Source organism: Pogona vitticeps, chromosome 3 (genome assembly GCF_051106095.1).
Source record: "Pogona vitticeps strain Pit_001003342236 chromosome 3, PviZW2.1, whole genome shotgun sequence".
In the NCBI taxonomy this organism is placed as follows: domain Eukaryota; kingdom Metazoa; phylum Chordata; class Lepidosauria; order Squamata; family Agamidae; genus Pogona; species Pogona vitticeps.
In genome coordinates this window covers 22,491,365-22,506,286 of record NC_135785.1, presented here as the reverse complement: position 1 = coordinate 22,506,286, position 14,922 = coordinate 22,491,365, and the positions used below count along the sequence as shown (strand labels likewise).

General features: G+C 39.0%; 1 long non-coding RNA gene across 1 annotated transcript in view; it reads left to right on the top strand.

The window, feature by feature from the left end:
* Positions 1-7,661, top strand: part of LOC110078068 (uncharacterized) — a 48,649-nt gene extending 40,988 nt beyond the window's left edge. The window contains exon 5 of the long non-coding RNA XR_012085765.2: positions 3,958-7,661. This is a non-coding gene — a long non-coding RNA (uncharacterized LOC110078068). The remainder of the gene's footprint in view (positions 1-3,957) is intronic.
* Positions 7,662-14,922: the final 7,261 nt, after the last annotated feature.

The following is a 14,922-nucleotide window of genomic DNA, read 5'->3' as shown; positions in this document are numbered from 1 at the left end:
GTCAGTGAAGCAGAAGTAGATGTTTTTCTGGAACTCTATAGCTTTCCCCATAATCCAGTGCATGTTAGCAATTTGCTCTCTAGTTCCTCTGCCCCTTCAAAATCCAGCTTGTACATCTGGGAGTTTTTAGTCCACATACTGCTGAAGCCTGCCTTGTAGGATTTTGAGCATAACCTTGCTAGCGTGCGAAATGAGTGCAACTGTACAGTAGTTGAAGCATTCTTTGGCACTGCCCTTCTTTGGGACTGGGATGTAGACCAATCTTTTCCAATCCCCTGGCCCCTGCTGAGTTTTCCCAACTTGCTGGCATATTGAGTGTAGGACCTTAGCGTCATCTTTTAAGATTTTATATAGTTCCACTGGAATGCCATCACCTCCACTGGCCTTGTTGTTAGCCAGGCTTTCTAAGGCCCACTTGACTTCACTCTCAAGGATGTCTGGCTCAAGGTCAGCAACCACAATATCTGGGTTGTCTGGGACATCCAGATCTTTCTGGTATAATTCCTCTGTGTATTCTTGCCACCTCTTCTTGATGTCTTCTGCTTCTGTTAAGTCCCTACCATTTTTGTCTTTTATCATGTCTATCTTCACAGAAAATGTTCTTTTAATATTTCCAATTTTCTGGAACAGATCTCTGGTTTTTCCCTTTCTATTATTTTCCTCTATTTCTTTGCATTGTTCATTTAAGAAGGCCCTTTTGTCTCTCCTTGCTATTCTTTGGAAGTCTGCATTCAATTTTCTGTAACTTTCCCTATCTCCCCTGCATTTTGTTTCCCTTCTCTTTTCTGCTATTTGTAAGGCCTCGTTGGACAGCCACTTTGCTTTCTTGCATTTCCTTTTCTTTGGGATGGTTTTTGTTGCTGCCTCCTGTACAGTGTTATGAGCTTCTATCCAAAGTTCTTCATGCACTCTGTCCACCAAATCTAGTTCCTTAAAGCTGTTCTTCACTTCTGCTGTGTATTCAAAAGGGATTTGGTTTAGATTAAACCTGACTAGCTCAGTGGTTTTTCCTACTTTCTTCAGTTCAAGCTTGAGTTTTGCTATAAGAAGCTGATGATCAGAGCCATGATCAGCTCCAGGAACTTGAAAAAGCTCCTTGCTTGACGAAAGCAAAAATAGAGTGCATTCTTACCAACTTCTCATCATGCACATATATACATTTTAGCACATGTAAAAGTTCCACATAAGAGAGGATCCTCCTGACTTCTCTCATGCACACAGAGCTTCAGTGCATGTTATGTGGAGCTTTTCCAGACCTCATGCAAGGAGAGGGATAAGGTATCTCCTTGCACAAGCCCCACTGGAATTAATGCAGGCAATCTCTGGTTTCCACAATGGCTCCAGTTAAAATCGCACACACCTTACACACATCTGTACCCAATGTGTGGGAAAATCCTCCTTGCTACTTGGAGGATATTAAAGAATATCAAACTACTGTAAGATTAGAACATTCTGTTCACACAGTTTTATCATTGCTGAATAAACAGCTGTTAAGCACTCCATGAAAGACAAGCTGTAAGCATATTTCATATGTTACTATACATAACTTCCTATAACAAGAACAACACAGAGCAGGAGTGGGTAATCTCCAGATGTGAGCTAAATTTCAACTATCATCATCCCTGATCATCAACCATGCTGTCTGCAGCTGATGAGAGATGGAGACCAAGAATATTTGGACTGGCTCTCTGCCTTTGTTTCAGATGGATAAACTGAATTTCTTTTTTTATTACGGAAAAACAGATGGCTTTTAATAATCAGTCTCAAGTAAGATTACTAGGGGTATGTGTGCAATAATACTTCTCTGTGTTTCTGCTACAGTATTTTAGATTACAGTTGGATGCTGGGAAATTAATATCAGTGGGGGTAATATTCTGGGTGAGATTTTGTCATGGAGTCACAAACGGCCATAAAATTAGAGTGTCTGATATCAAACTGATAGTCCTGGTGGGATGATGACATGGCTATGGAAAAATTATTTCAACATCTCTGTGATGCAAAACTTCTTTGTCTGGCATTGCCAATGCCTCAAACAGCCATGTTCAATATGAATCCAGAAATGCCAGCCCTTATAAGAAACCTTTGACTCCTGCGCGGCTTTTTCCTTCCCATGGATTTTGCCATTAATGCTGAATCTGTAATTCCTCTAATCTACGATAATACCTGAAATAGGGTAACAATCCCTTTTCTGTCTATAACAGACACTCTACATTGTTATAAAATGCTGATAGATTTTTAAAAATCTATGATAGTAGATGGCACATTTCCTATTGGCTTTCCCAAGTTCCAAGTCTCTTCTCCGGCTTCCATGTCTCAAAACCTACAACAGAGACTTCCTTGTCATTGGTACAAGATATACACACATTTTCAGTTAACATAGATACCAGATATCCATATACTGAGTTACAGCATTGGCCCAGTGCTAGTTTGTTCTTGTCTGTTTTGAGGGTCAGAAGCTCTCCAGAGTCCCAGGCATGGATCTTTCTCTTTTCTGCTCCCTGAAACTCATGCAAATGACAGGAACGATGATTCTGTGTCACCTTTGGCATGCAGTTAGTGCTCTGCAACTGACCATACTTTTTAGCAAGGAGTTTTCACTATTGCTCTGTACAGAGAGACATAGTAAGGACAAGGGATTGGTTTTTCAGATTTCAAGGACTTCTAACTGAGAAATCCCCTAGAATCCCCTAGGCAGACTTCTGTAACTGTGACAGGAGAATCCAGAAAGCAAAAAAAAAATCTTTCTATCTCCATTTTTAGTTTTACTCCATTATTATCTACTGGGAAGCAGAAGAGAATGCCCCCTCTGTTTCAGTGCTTCCTGGGAATTGCCCCAGTGGTCAATGGGTAGGTAGTTTAACTAGCCATTAAACTCTGTGAGAAAGTTTCTCACTGATCTACCTTTCCCATAAAACACTGGAGTGATTCTCAACAAGCAGTATGACAGAGAGAGCATGAGTGTCTGCTCCACCGCTGATACACACGGAGAGAAGCATAACATGGAAGTAGAAATACATCTCTTCTCCTTCTGGTTTTAACTCTCCAAGTTCCAGAATTCTGCCCCGGTGATTCTAGACAAATTCTGGGTCCGGAAGTTTTTAAAATCCAAAATTCTGTTCCAAGTGAGGACATAGAGTCTAAAAAATTTAATAAATACTTGTACAGACCATTCTTCGCCCATAGAGACTGTCGGTCACTATAGCATGATACCAGATACTGTGGGGAATGCTATGAACGTATGGGAGAAACAAGTGGCTTTCAGAATTAAAAGTGGCTGTTCTAAAGCTTTTATCCTTCTCTTCCCCATCATATCTCCACCACTCTGTTTGGCAGCAACATTGTTCTAACAAACAGGACCAGGTTTTTGGAGAACAGGCTATGATCATTTGTTTTCAAAGAGGCAGCCATGTTAGTCTCAGTAAGCTGACAAAAGTAAAGGAAAAAAATTAAAAAAGAGGGAGTTAAAAACCACCAAAGGACAAAATGTTGTGGCACACTGAAGAATGGCTGATTTGTTCCAGCGTGAGCTTTTATAGATCACAAACATCCTGGTAGATTCTGATTGACAAACGTTTACACTGAAAAAATCTTTTACTTTTTAGTATGCCACAACATTTTGTTCTTTCCTTTTCTCTCTTTTCCTTTTATCTTTAATTTTTGTCAGGTGGTTACCCTGAGGTTCTCTATTTTAGAATTGTCTTTTGACAACTTTATTTATTACAGGCAGTTGACAATCATTGTACAATCCCCTGAAATAACATCAAGTCTCCATCCAGCACCCCATCTTCCTCATCAAAACCCCAGCAACTTACATGCTAATTTGAAGACAATCCCACATATAAACAAATGCACACAGTACATGGTTGGCAGATGAGTTGTGCTCCAAGAACATTTTATCATGTCAGTCCCTTCAGTCAGAGTTCAAGCTAAATCTTCCATGCTTTGTTGATTTAATAGGACAACTTTCCAGAAGCAACAACCAGCATCAGTGACAACCATGAAGCGTCTGAAGGATTCTGTCTACTGGCTTTATTTTCAATACATGATGATCACCTGCTGCACTGAGTTAGAGCCCTGGGAACAAATGACAGCGCATGTTATCATTGCCACTGTTGTTTCTATGTTGGTGTTCACAGCTTATGTATTCATTCCTACTCACTTGGGTGTGGCTTTTCGGTTCTTTTTGCAGTTATTGTTGAAGTAATGAAAAAAGATGCTTATTATTGTTATGTCTGAACTTGTGTGTCTTTGTATATTTCCACTGTATCTATTTAAATACAACAATTTGAAAGCATAGGTACACTTTTCTGTCTTTCTTGCTTGCATTGCTAGTTTGACAAATAGTTTTACAAGAATAAGGGACCTGGTGGCACTGCAGGTTAAACCGCAGAAGCCTCTGTGCTGCAAGGTCAGAAGACCAGCAGTGATAAGATTGAATCCACGTGACAGAGTGAGCTCCCGTCGCTTGTCCCAGCTCCTGCCAACCTAGCACTTTGAAAAAATATAAAAATACAAGTAGATAAATAGGTACCACCTTGATGGGAAGGTAACGACATTCCGTGTCTAGTTGAGCTGGCTACGTGAACACGGAAACTGTCTTTGGACAAACGCTGGCTCTGTGGCTTGGAGATGGGGATGAGCACCGTGCCCTTGAGTCGGACACAGCTGGACTAAATGTCAAGGGGAACCTTTACCTTTACCTTTACAAGAATACTAAAGAGACATCACATATTGCCTACATGGAAACATGATAGTGACAGGAAGAGAAAAATATAATAAAAGAGAAAACAAAATAGGAATGTATATGATTAAAAACAATCATGTTACATGTTAACGTGGGCTCATCATTAACAATAATAATCATGTGCTGTCAAGCCAGTTCTGAGTTATGGTGACCCCTTTCAGGGTTTTCCAAGTACAGAATACTCAGAAATGGCTTCCCGTTCCCTTCTTCTGGGGGCACTTTGGGGATTTCAGCTTGCCCAAGGCCACACAGGTTGGCTGTACTCACAGGAGCACAGTGGGGGAATTGAATTCCCAACATCTGGCGCCACAGCCAGAAACCTAAACCACTGAGCTATCCAGCCAGCTGGGCTCAGTGTTATAGGGTGTTTTTAAATGTGAGTTAAGTGTCTGAAAAAGAGATTGAAGACTGCTGAACTAAATTATTATTCTGGCCTTGCAAAATAATGTCTTGTCTACATTATAGGTTTGCAGTTTGCACTATCAAATCTGTTGCGGAAACGCAAATGGACTTCTGTGTAGAAAAAAAAGTTTCTACTCTCATAGGTTCATATGTTAAGGATATTCCTTAGCCTACTGAAAGATCTCTATTTATAGCTTTTCGACAGACACTTAATAACTTCAGAACAAAGAGATTATATTATCTTATAAAATACTTTGTTCCAGTGCTAAAATGTAGAGGTCTCCTGTCTCTTTCTGAAAAAAAGAGAAAGCCCGAATTTAGATAAGAGCAGAGATAGACTGCTGTGAGAATCCAGCTGCATAGACATGACGCCAGGGGAGTGAACTGATATAAAAGAATTGGCCTACACTTTATTTGTCCCTGTCTATAATGGTCATTTTCAGGTGTTTCTTTGTTCACTTCAGTTAGATTTCCCTTCCCCAAGCCCAAACAATTGAGTTCATCACTTAGGGCATAGCACTTAACATGTGCAAAGTATTTGAATAATAAAGCAAATTACCTAGTATGATGCTTCTTAATTTACCAGCATGTGATTATTACTTGGCTAGTATAACTGTACAGTCTGCTGTGTGACTAGCTCATATTGGTACTAACACAGAAATGTAGCTCAATGCTACTGTGGTATCCGTTGCATCTTAATCAGCTGTTGTAAGAAGAGACATGCAGTTGGGGACATGATGCAGATAGAAGCAGGGGCAAACAACCAATGTGTTACCTCACAACCGACAAATGGAGTAGACAGTTTGGATTATGGCCTAAACTGAATAGTTAGTCAAACTTACAGTAGAGTTGACTCACCAAATCAATTGCTGGATTTATGTCAGCCCCATTGATTTAATGACCCTAGTGTACTTAAACCAACAGTTAAATATCATGTGTTGCATGGTAGATTAGCAGTTCAGATCTCTGCAGTATTTCTGTGTGACGGCTACTGTGCTTAAGCCTCCAATTCCGTCATCTGTAATATGAAAGAAACATCATTTGCCTGCTCTGCAAGTGGCACTGTAAAAATTACTGGGGAAATATTTGTGGGCACTTCAGAACTTCAGGGAAAGCACTATAAATACTAAAGGCAGTTTTACAACTGAGAATTATTTTTAAAGGAACCATATTGTTAAGGTGGGAAATTACTTGTTTGAATTACTTAATCATCTGCACTTATTTTGAGATTGTTACCATATGAATCTGTTACATTAGATATAACAAAGAGTCTTGCAGCACTTTAGCTTTCATGGATTGTGGTTTGCTTCATTGCATTCATGGAGTGAAGCCACAGAAATAGAACAGTGAGGGTGTGTGACAAACGTGATAAAACTACAGTACAAAAAGTTCAAGACTTTGATTATCGTAAGGGTGGCCATTATGAGTCTTTCAGTTTTCTCTGGTGGTGAAAGGACACCCAAGCAACAATGAGCTTATTAGGACATATATAATGCCAAAAATTCTTTCTCTAAACTAAATATAAGGTATGAGTTTAGTCTATAGATATAAACACAACATGTAAATATGACTTTATTGAAAGTATCTGAAATCATGGAAATAAGCACTGAAGTATCATCATAGTTTCAATTGTTCTATACAAACCATCAACCTTAGTTTAAACCAAGTTTCACACCATGTCTACTTTGAGGTCCTAATGTGTCACTATAATAATGGATGGATAAACAGTACCTTACATTAGAAACTAAGTGAGCTACACATATTTCTGTGCTTCCAGCTTCTACCCAAAAGATATTACAAAATAAGTTGATACAGCCAAGTCATATGACATAATCAAATCTGTTTTGACTGTTCAGATGGAGATTCTCCAGAATGTAAATAAAACATTTTTCAGATGCAATAACTATCCCAAAAGTGAGTAGACAGTTCAGCAGGGCTATATTAATAGCCGAGAACCATCTTTAACAGAATGTTACTTGTTTGTTATCTACACTTTTCAGCTAAAATATATTAAGGAGGATCCACAGCCTATCCTGGATGATGAAATTCCTCCCACCTGGGTTCTGGGTTGGAGGCCTGTACTTGAGTACAGCTACTTAACTTAAAACGATTGATCATTAAAAACAAAAGTCCTTGTAATATAAAAAAAACTGGACCCAATGGCAGACCCAAATGCCAGTTCTGCCCTCTTGTCTATACCGGAAATAGTATCAAAGGATAAAATAACATCAGGGGTTCATAACTTACTTGGTCATCTTCCAATGGGATATATGCCATTTTTCCCAGCATTGTGTCAGTGCATTCTGTGTAGGACAATCTGTATTCAAAAGAATAAATAGACACAAATCAGACACTAGAAACAGTAATATTCAGAAATCAATAGGAGAATACACCAGTCTTCTAGGACACTCTTTCTCTGACTTAAAGTTAGTCATTAGGAATGAATGGGACTTTTGGAGTCTTCCATGTCTTTATGATAGGGCTTCTGAAATATAATAGATTTTGGATTCCAAAAGAGATGGTAATAAAACTATCATCTTTCAATTGAATTTCCTCATTCATAGGTCTGGTAAATTGTGAGGATGAATGAGATCTGATTAATCTGATGATGCTTATCTTGCTCATCTGTACTGTTCCCTGATGATAATGCTGGCTAGGATGTTACATGATGCAAATAGCCTTGATCTTGTTTCTCAGGTACTGTTGCTCCCTTGCCTGCATATGGAGTAGATAATTATCTGTTGCTTTGCTCCTGATTTTTTAGATTACTTTTGAGAGTTCTATAGGGCTTAACTTGGTCCAGTGCCAGAGACCCAAGTCAAGATAATCAAAATTAAACAAAAAATTTGGGCTTCTTCAAGTTTACCAAAAGATCAGGTACGTGAAAAGATGCAAATATGAAAGAGAATTTTTCCCCATAAAGAGAAAATTCCCCCCCCCCCGCAATTATGTCTTTCTCTAATAGATTGAAAGGAACAATGTGTTTCTGTCTGATAGGCTGTTCAACTGCATGGATCACACATGATTAGGAAATACTCTAGGTAAGGTCCCTAACCTTGGGTAACCTAGGTGTTCTTGGACTACAGCTCCCAGAAACCCTGGCAAGCACAGCTAGTGGAGAAGAATTTTGGTAATTAAACTCCTCCTCACTTTCTGCCATCAGAGTGGTGTCATCTGCATATCAGAGGTTATTGATATTTCTTCCAGCAATCTTAATTCTGGTTTGGGATTCATCCAGTCCAGCCTTTCACATGATGTATTCTGCATATAAGTTAAATAAACAGGGGGACAATATACAGCCTTGTCATACTCCTTTCCCAATTTTGAACCAATCAGTTGTTCCATATCCAGTTATAACTGTTGCTTCCTGTCCCACATATAGGTTTCTTAGGAGATACTAGATAAGGTGGTTAGCCACTCCCATTTCTTTAAGCACTTGCCATAGTTTGTTGTGGTCGACACAATCAAAGGCTTTTGCGTAGTCAATGATGCAGAAGTAGATGTTTTTCTGGAACCCTTTGGCTTTCTCCATAATCCAGCGCATGTTAGCAATTTGGTCTCTAGTTCCTCTGCCCCTTCAAAATTCAGGTTCCGTGCAAAATGAGTGCAATTGTACAGTAGTTGGAGCATTCTTTGGCACTGCCCTTCTTTGGGACTGGGATGTAGACTGATCTTTTCCAATTCTCTGGCCACTGCTGAGTTTTCCCAACTTGCTAGCATATTGTGTGTAGCACCTTAACAGCGTCATCTTTTAAGATTTTATATACAGTAGTTCCACTGGAATGCCATCACCTCCACTGGCCTTGTTGTTAGCCATGCTTTCTAAGGCCCACTTGACTTCACTCTCTAGGATGTCTGGCTCAAGGTCAGTAGCCATACTATCTGGGTTGTCTGGGACATCCAGATCTTTCTGGTATAATTCCTCTGTGTATTCTTGCCACCTCTTCTTAATGTCTTATGCTTCTGTTTAAGTCCCTATCATTTTTGTCCTTTATCATGTCCGTCTTTGCATAAAATGTTCCTTTAATTAACATCTCCAATAAAATTGAACAGATCTCTGGTTTTTCTGTTTCTATCATTTTCCTCTATTTCTTTGCACTGTTCATTTAAGAAGGCCCCCTTGTCTCTCCTTGCTATTCTTTGGAAGTTTGCATTCGATTTTCTGTATCTCCCAAATTTCCCTATCTCCCTTGCATTTTTTCCCCTTCTCTGCTATTTGTAAGGCCTCACTGGACAGCCACTTTGCTTTCTTGCATTTCGCTTTCTTTGGGATGGTTTTTGTTGCTGCCTCCTGTACAATGTTATGAGCCTCCATCCATAGTTCTTCAAGCACTCTCTCCACCAAATCTAGTTCCTTATATCTGTTCTTCACTTCCATGGTGTATTCATAAGGGATTTGATTTAGTTTATACCTGACTAGCCCAGTGGCTTTTCTGTTTAAGCTTGAGTTTTGCTATAAGAAGCTGATGATCAGAGCCACAATCAGCTCTAGGTCTTGTTTTTGCTGGCTGTATAGAGCTTCTCCATCCTTGGCTGCAGAGAACATTATTAATCTGATTTCGATATTGCCCATCTGGTGATGTCCATATATAGAGTCGCCTCTTGTGTTGTTGGAAAAGACTGTTTGTGATGACCAACTTGTTCTCTTGACAGAACTCTATTAGGCTTTGCCCTGCTTCATTCTGAACTCCAAGGCCAAACTTACCTGCTGTTCCTTTTATCTCTTGACTACCTACTTCAGCATTCCAGTCCCCTATAATGACAAGAACATTTTTTTCAGTGTCAGTTCTAGAAGGTGTTGTAAGTCTTCATAGAATTGGTCAGTTTCAGCCTCTTCAGCATCGGTGGTTGGTGCATAAACTTGGATTACTGTGATGATAAAAGGTCTGCCTTTAATTCGTATTGAAATCATTCTATCATTTTGGAGAATTTATCCCAGTACAGCTTTTCCCACTCTTTTGTTGACTATGAGGGCTACTCCACTTCTTCTATGGGATTGTTGCCCACAATAGTAGATATGATAACAGTCTGAATTGAATTCGTCCATTCCCGTCCATTTTAGTTCACTGATGCCCAGGATGTCAATGTTTATTCTTGCCATCTCCTGTTTGACCACATCCAGCTTACCAAGGTTCATAGATTTTACATTCCAGGTTCCTATGCAGTATTTTTCTTTGCAGCATCGGACTTTCCTTTCACTTCCAGGCATGTCTGCAGGTGAGTGCCCTTTCGGCTTTGGCCCAACCACTTCATTAACTCTGGAGCTACTTGTCCTTGTTCTCCGCTCTTCCTCAGTAGCATGTTGGACGCCTTCCGACCTGAGAGGCTCATCTTTTAGCCTTTTGTTTCTGTCCATGGAGTTTTCTTGGCAAAGATACTGGAGTGGCTTGCCAATTCCTGCTCCAGGTGGATCACGTTTGGTCAGAACTCTCCACTATGACCTGTCTGTCATGGGCGTCCCTGTACGGCATAGCCCATAGCTTCTTTGAATTACTCAAGCCCCTTTGCCACGACAAGGCAGCAATCCATGAAGGGGAAGAGGAATGTATCACTACCTAAATTCTGCCCTGCTGAACCAGAATTATACCGAGAACAGTTTTGTATCATCATTTGAGCTGCAAAATCGATCTCAGACTGCAATGCCAATAAGGCCATTATGAATAATTTCGAGTTGAAGAGACATTTGATAAAGTTTTTTCCAGTTTAGAAATCCTATACCAGGAGTTATGGCTCTAAATCCTTGTCTCCACCAAGAATTAGCATCAATTAATATCTCGTGGATTACGTGTTTTATTTGTAATAAACCTCCCAGGTTTTGGGGGGGCATATAGAGCTTTTATGGACAAATCCACTTCCTCTGAACTATAACTCCCAGAAATCCTGGCCAGCACAGCTATTGATGAAGTCTTCTGGGATTTGTAGACCAAGAACATCTGCGGACTGGGAACCTCTGGTATAGGGGCTTACTTTTAGTAACAGTCACTCCAGGCACCATGTAACCCAGTATACTGGTACGTGTAATATTTAGAGAGAGGGTTTTATATGCTGCTTTTCCACAAATAAAATATAATCCAAGCATCCTTAAAGAAGGCAACCAATAGTGTAACACCCCACTGATGAAATAAAATGTCTTGATGGAGCAATTTTTTCCATTGTGTTTGATTAGAGCAGTTAGCAACAAACTCATCACAATCTACGATTGCATAAGTCTTTCTCTTTTGTCAACGAAATTCTTTATAATGTGAGCATTGCCGTGGGAGGTGGAGAGCACTTAGAATTTCAAATAATGTAGTCGTTTCAATTGCACAAGAAAGATTTGTCATCTTTCAATTTGTCTTCATTAGCTTTAAACGTTAAAATGGTATCCCCAAGGGAAACCTAATGTGTCCAAAAGGTAGCCTTCTATTATTGAATTTTGATAAAAGTATTACTCATTTTTCAGGTCTTTGGCTGCATCTTTCACTTTCTTTATACCACAGAGGATTGTTTGTGCGGGGGTGGTGGTGGTGTAACTGTATAAACTTTTCTAGCGACTTGTTCTTCTGTTGCTTTATTTTGATCCTTGAGTCTAGGCCATTTCTTTGAATGGGTCCCTCAGATTCTATTCCTCAGCCTTTTTTTTTAAATACTGGGATCTGGAACTCTTTCATTTTCTTTTGTTTTGCCAATTACATTATTTTTAATTACTGTCTTCAGCAATGTACATGATGATGATGTAGTTTGCATTGTATAAAAATCCATGGTGCAGTTATACCTGGGAATATTACACACAGTTCTGGGACCCATACTTTGCAATGTGAGATGAAAAGTACTGTTAGTGTATGTTAAGCTGCCTAGGAGTGTTTGGAAAAACGAATCTGTCATGGCTGGCTGCAGCCTATGTATTTAAATCCACTAATCCTTTTACAGAAAAAAAAACTTCATGATGCATATCCTCAGGGTCCCTCATACATACCCTGTAGTATGCAAACTAAGTTTCAGGTGGTTAACTTTCATGACCTTGGAACTATGAAGGAAGGAAATGTATACAGACAAGCTTCATGTAGGTCCAACAAATCGTACGTCGTATGTTTGTCAGCTTTCCTCCAACAATTCTGAAAAGTGTTTCCAGAAAGCATGAAACATGCCAATGCAGGCTTAGGTACACAAGTGTGGCATTTCATTTATTATGATGAAAAGTAAGGTGTGGTGACTGATGTTTTGGAGCTTATAAACAAACTACAGGTAAGGTAAAGGTAAAGGTCCCCCTTGACAATTTGTCCAGTCGAGTCCAACTCTACAGGTACATGTATGCAATTTTAATGAGATATATATTTTTATATTAAAAGCATCTTCTGCTTCTCTGTGAATTTCGTTGTATGTGTATATACTTACAATGACAATAAATTATTATTATTATTATTATTATTATTATTATTATTATTATTATTATTATTATTATTATTATTATTATTATTATTATTATTATGTATTTAAAGCTGAAATTCATACTCACAAAAACACCTTCCTTTTAGTTCAGAATCAGTACAGTATGTCTCTCATGGAGAAACAGCTTCTATCTCATTAACAAGTGTTTTGCTCGTTTAAACAAGAGGGGATCACAACCCCACGTAATTTCAATTTTAACCATTTTGTGACACTACCCTTTTTCTAGGCATTCCACAGAATTCCTCTCTAAATCTGTCTTGGAGGTAGTTCAACATGTGTCACATCATGGACCTTATCAGATAATTCTTCAGAAAACACATGTTTATGTGCTTAACTACAAACACTGTCCTACTCTTACCTTTTCAATAGAAACAAGAACATAAGGATCTGCCTTAGTTCTGGGCAGGTTTTTTGTCCTGTACTGTCTTCTCTCAGTAGTAAGATTCCCAAGGATCTTTGCCTGGTCCTTCTCATAAGCTGTTACCGTACTTGTGTTTACAGGTGAATAGAGTTTGCGAATCAAGTGCTCTACCATTAAACTGTGGTTACTCCCAAAGAGGAAATGTGATCTGCAAGTGGAAACTGGAATGTTAACTTTACAATATAATTTGTACATAATATGTTACTCAATAGAGTTGCCTCAACAGACTGAGGAAGTGGATTTGTCCATAAAAGCTCACATTAAAAAATTGCAGTTATTCTTTAAAGTGCTGCAACATTTTTGCCTTTTTTATTTTTAAATTTTCCTTTTGTTTTTGCCTAATATGATGGCATCAGTGACCAGAATCCTATTGGTGTTAGTGTAAATTTGCCATATTTTTTCACAGCTACTTTATGCAGTGCTAGGTCACATCTTGTTTGTGTAACTTAGGTATGCTGTGGCTTCGAACTCCATTACAGTTCTGGCCAGTGCTTAATATAGGTAGATGATTCTATGTGTGTATAGCTGCTAGCTGCATTATGTGGACCATCATGAATGGTGAGAAGAGTGTGAACAGCTTGGAATTCAGGGGTACAGGCAACATGGTTCCTAGTTTATTCTATCTATTCAGTTTAATACAGAAGTTGTTGGTCTCCCTGTCTTCCCAGCACCTCGCAAACAAAACCACTAGGATCTCTAGATTCTTGTTTTTAAATGTGTGCAGCTAGTTACCTGTGCATGAGCAATTCAGCTTCCCAGAAAGTAGCTACTAGCTACTGCTTTTATCTCTTAGCTAATGTGCACTAAAGAAAATCAAGACTTTGCACTTTCAGCTTTGAATGGGACCTTATAATATTCTACCAATGCATTTTCTTTCTGAAAACAGTAGGTGAATGGCTCTCTTAGTTTTTAAGAGAGAGGGAGGTGAAACAGGAATAGTCTCTTTTAAGTGTTACAACTAAATAAACTGTATTTATTGTTTAAACTCCAATAAAATTTTAATACTTCACAGCTCGTACAAAAGTGTTCCAGATACTACATAAGGAGTGGCTGAGGCAGTGAAACTACTGCATTTGCATGCAATACCTTTCTGGCAAATTACACACAGTATGATTGCCACATCTGTTTTTCTCCAACAAATCTTCCGCGTAGACAGAAATTTAATAGCTGCAGCCATCCTATTACCATCCTCACCTGGGAAAAATGCAGGAAAAATATTCAGTTTCTAAAACATATCCTTGTTTACCTGGCTTATCTTAATTGTCCCTCCTCGCCTTTTTGCAGCACTTTAGGGATTATGAACATATGAAGCTGCTCTTGAGTTAAACTATCGCTGTCTTGCCAGTGCTCTCTCATCTCATGTTTCTGTCAAGATCTGATACAGGTTTTCCCACAGCCCTCCTATCTAAAGTCCTGTAATTGGAACACTTAATGTTTAAAACTGGGAACTTACAGATGTTACTAAACTGTGCAGTTCATATATTCAGTTTGGAATAGTCAGCCTCCAAATGTCATACAGCAGATGCAGAGATAGATTTTCACTACTGGCATCTTTATGAACATAACTATTCCTATTTCAATAAATCATCCAACAGGATGCTATATACTGGGTGAGCAAATTGAGTGGACTATGCATTAGCCAGTACATCTAATAATTGCTGTAGCTGCTGTAAATACTAAAGCAGGAGGACCCTGGTCTGGTCTTACACACCACTTTCGTATCACAGGAATTTTAATGAAAATAAAGTAGATCAGGCAACTGTGGAATGAGCCATTCAATTATACAGGATGTGACAGAGGCACATAATTATGTGTGTGTGTGTGTGTGTGTGTGTGTAACAGGGCAATTCCCTGTCATCCTAGAATACACTGGACTCATCTGAAGAAAGGATGACCAAAGTGTGGCCTACTGGCTCCATGCATACCC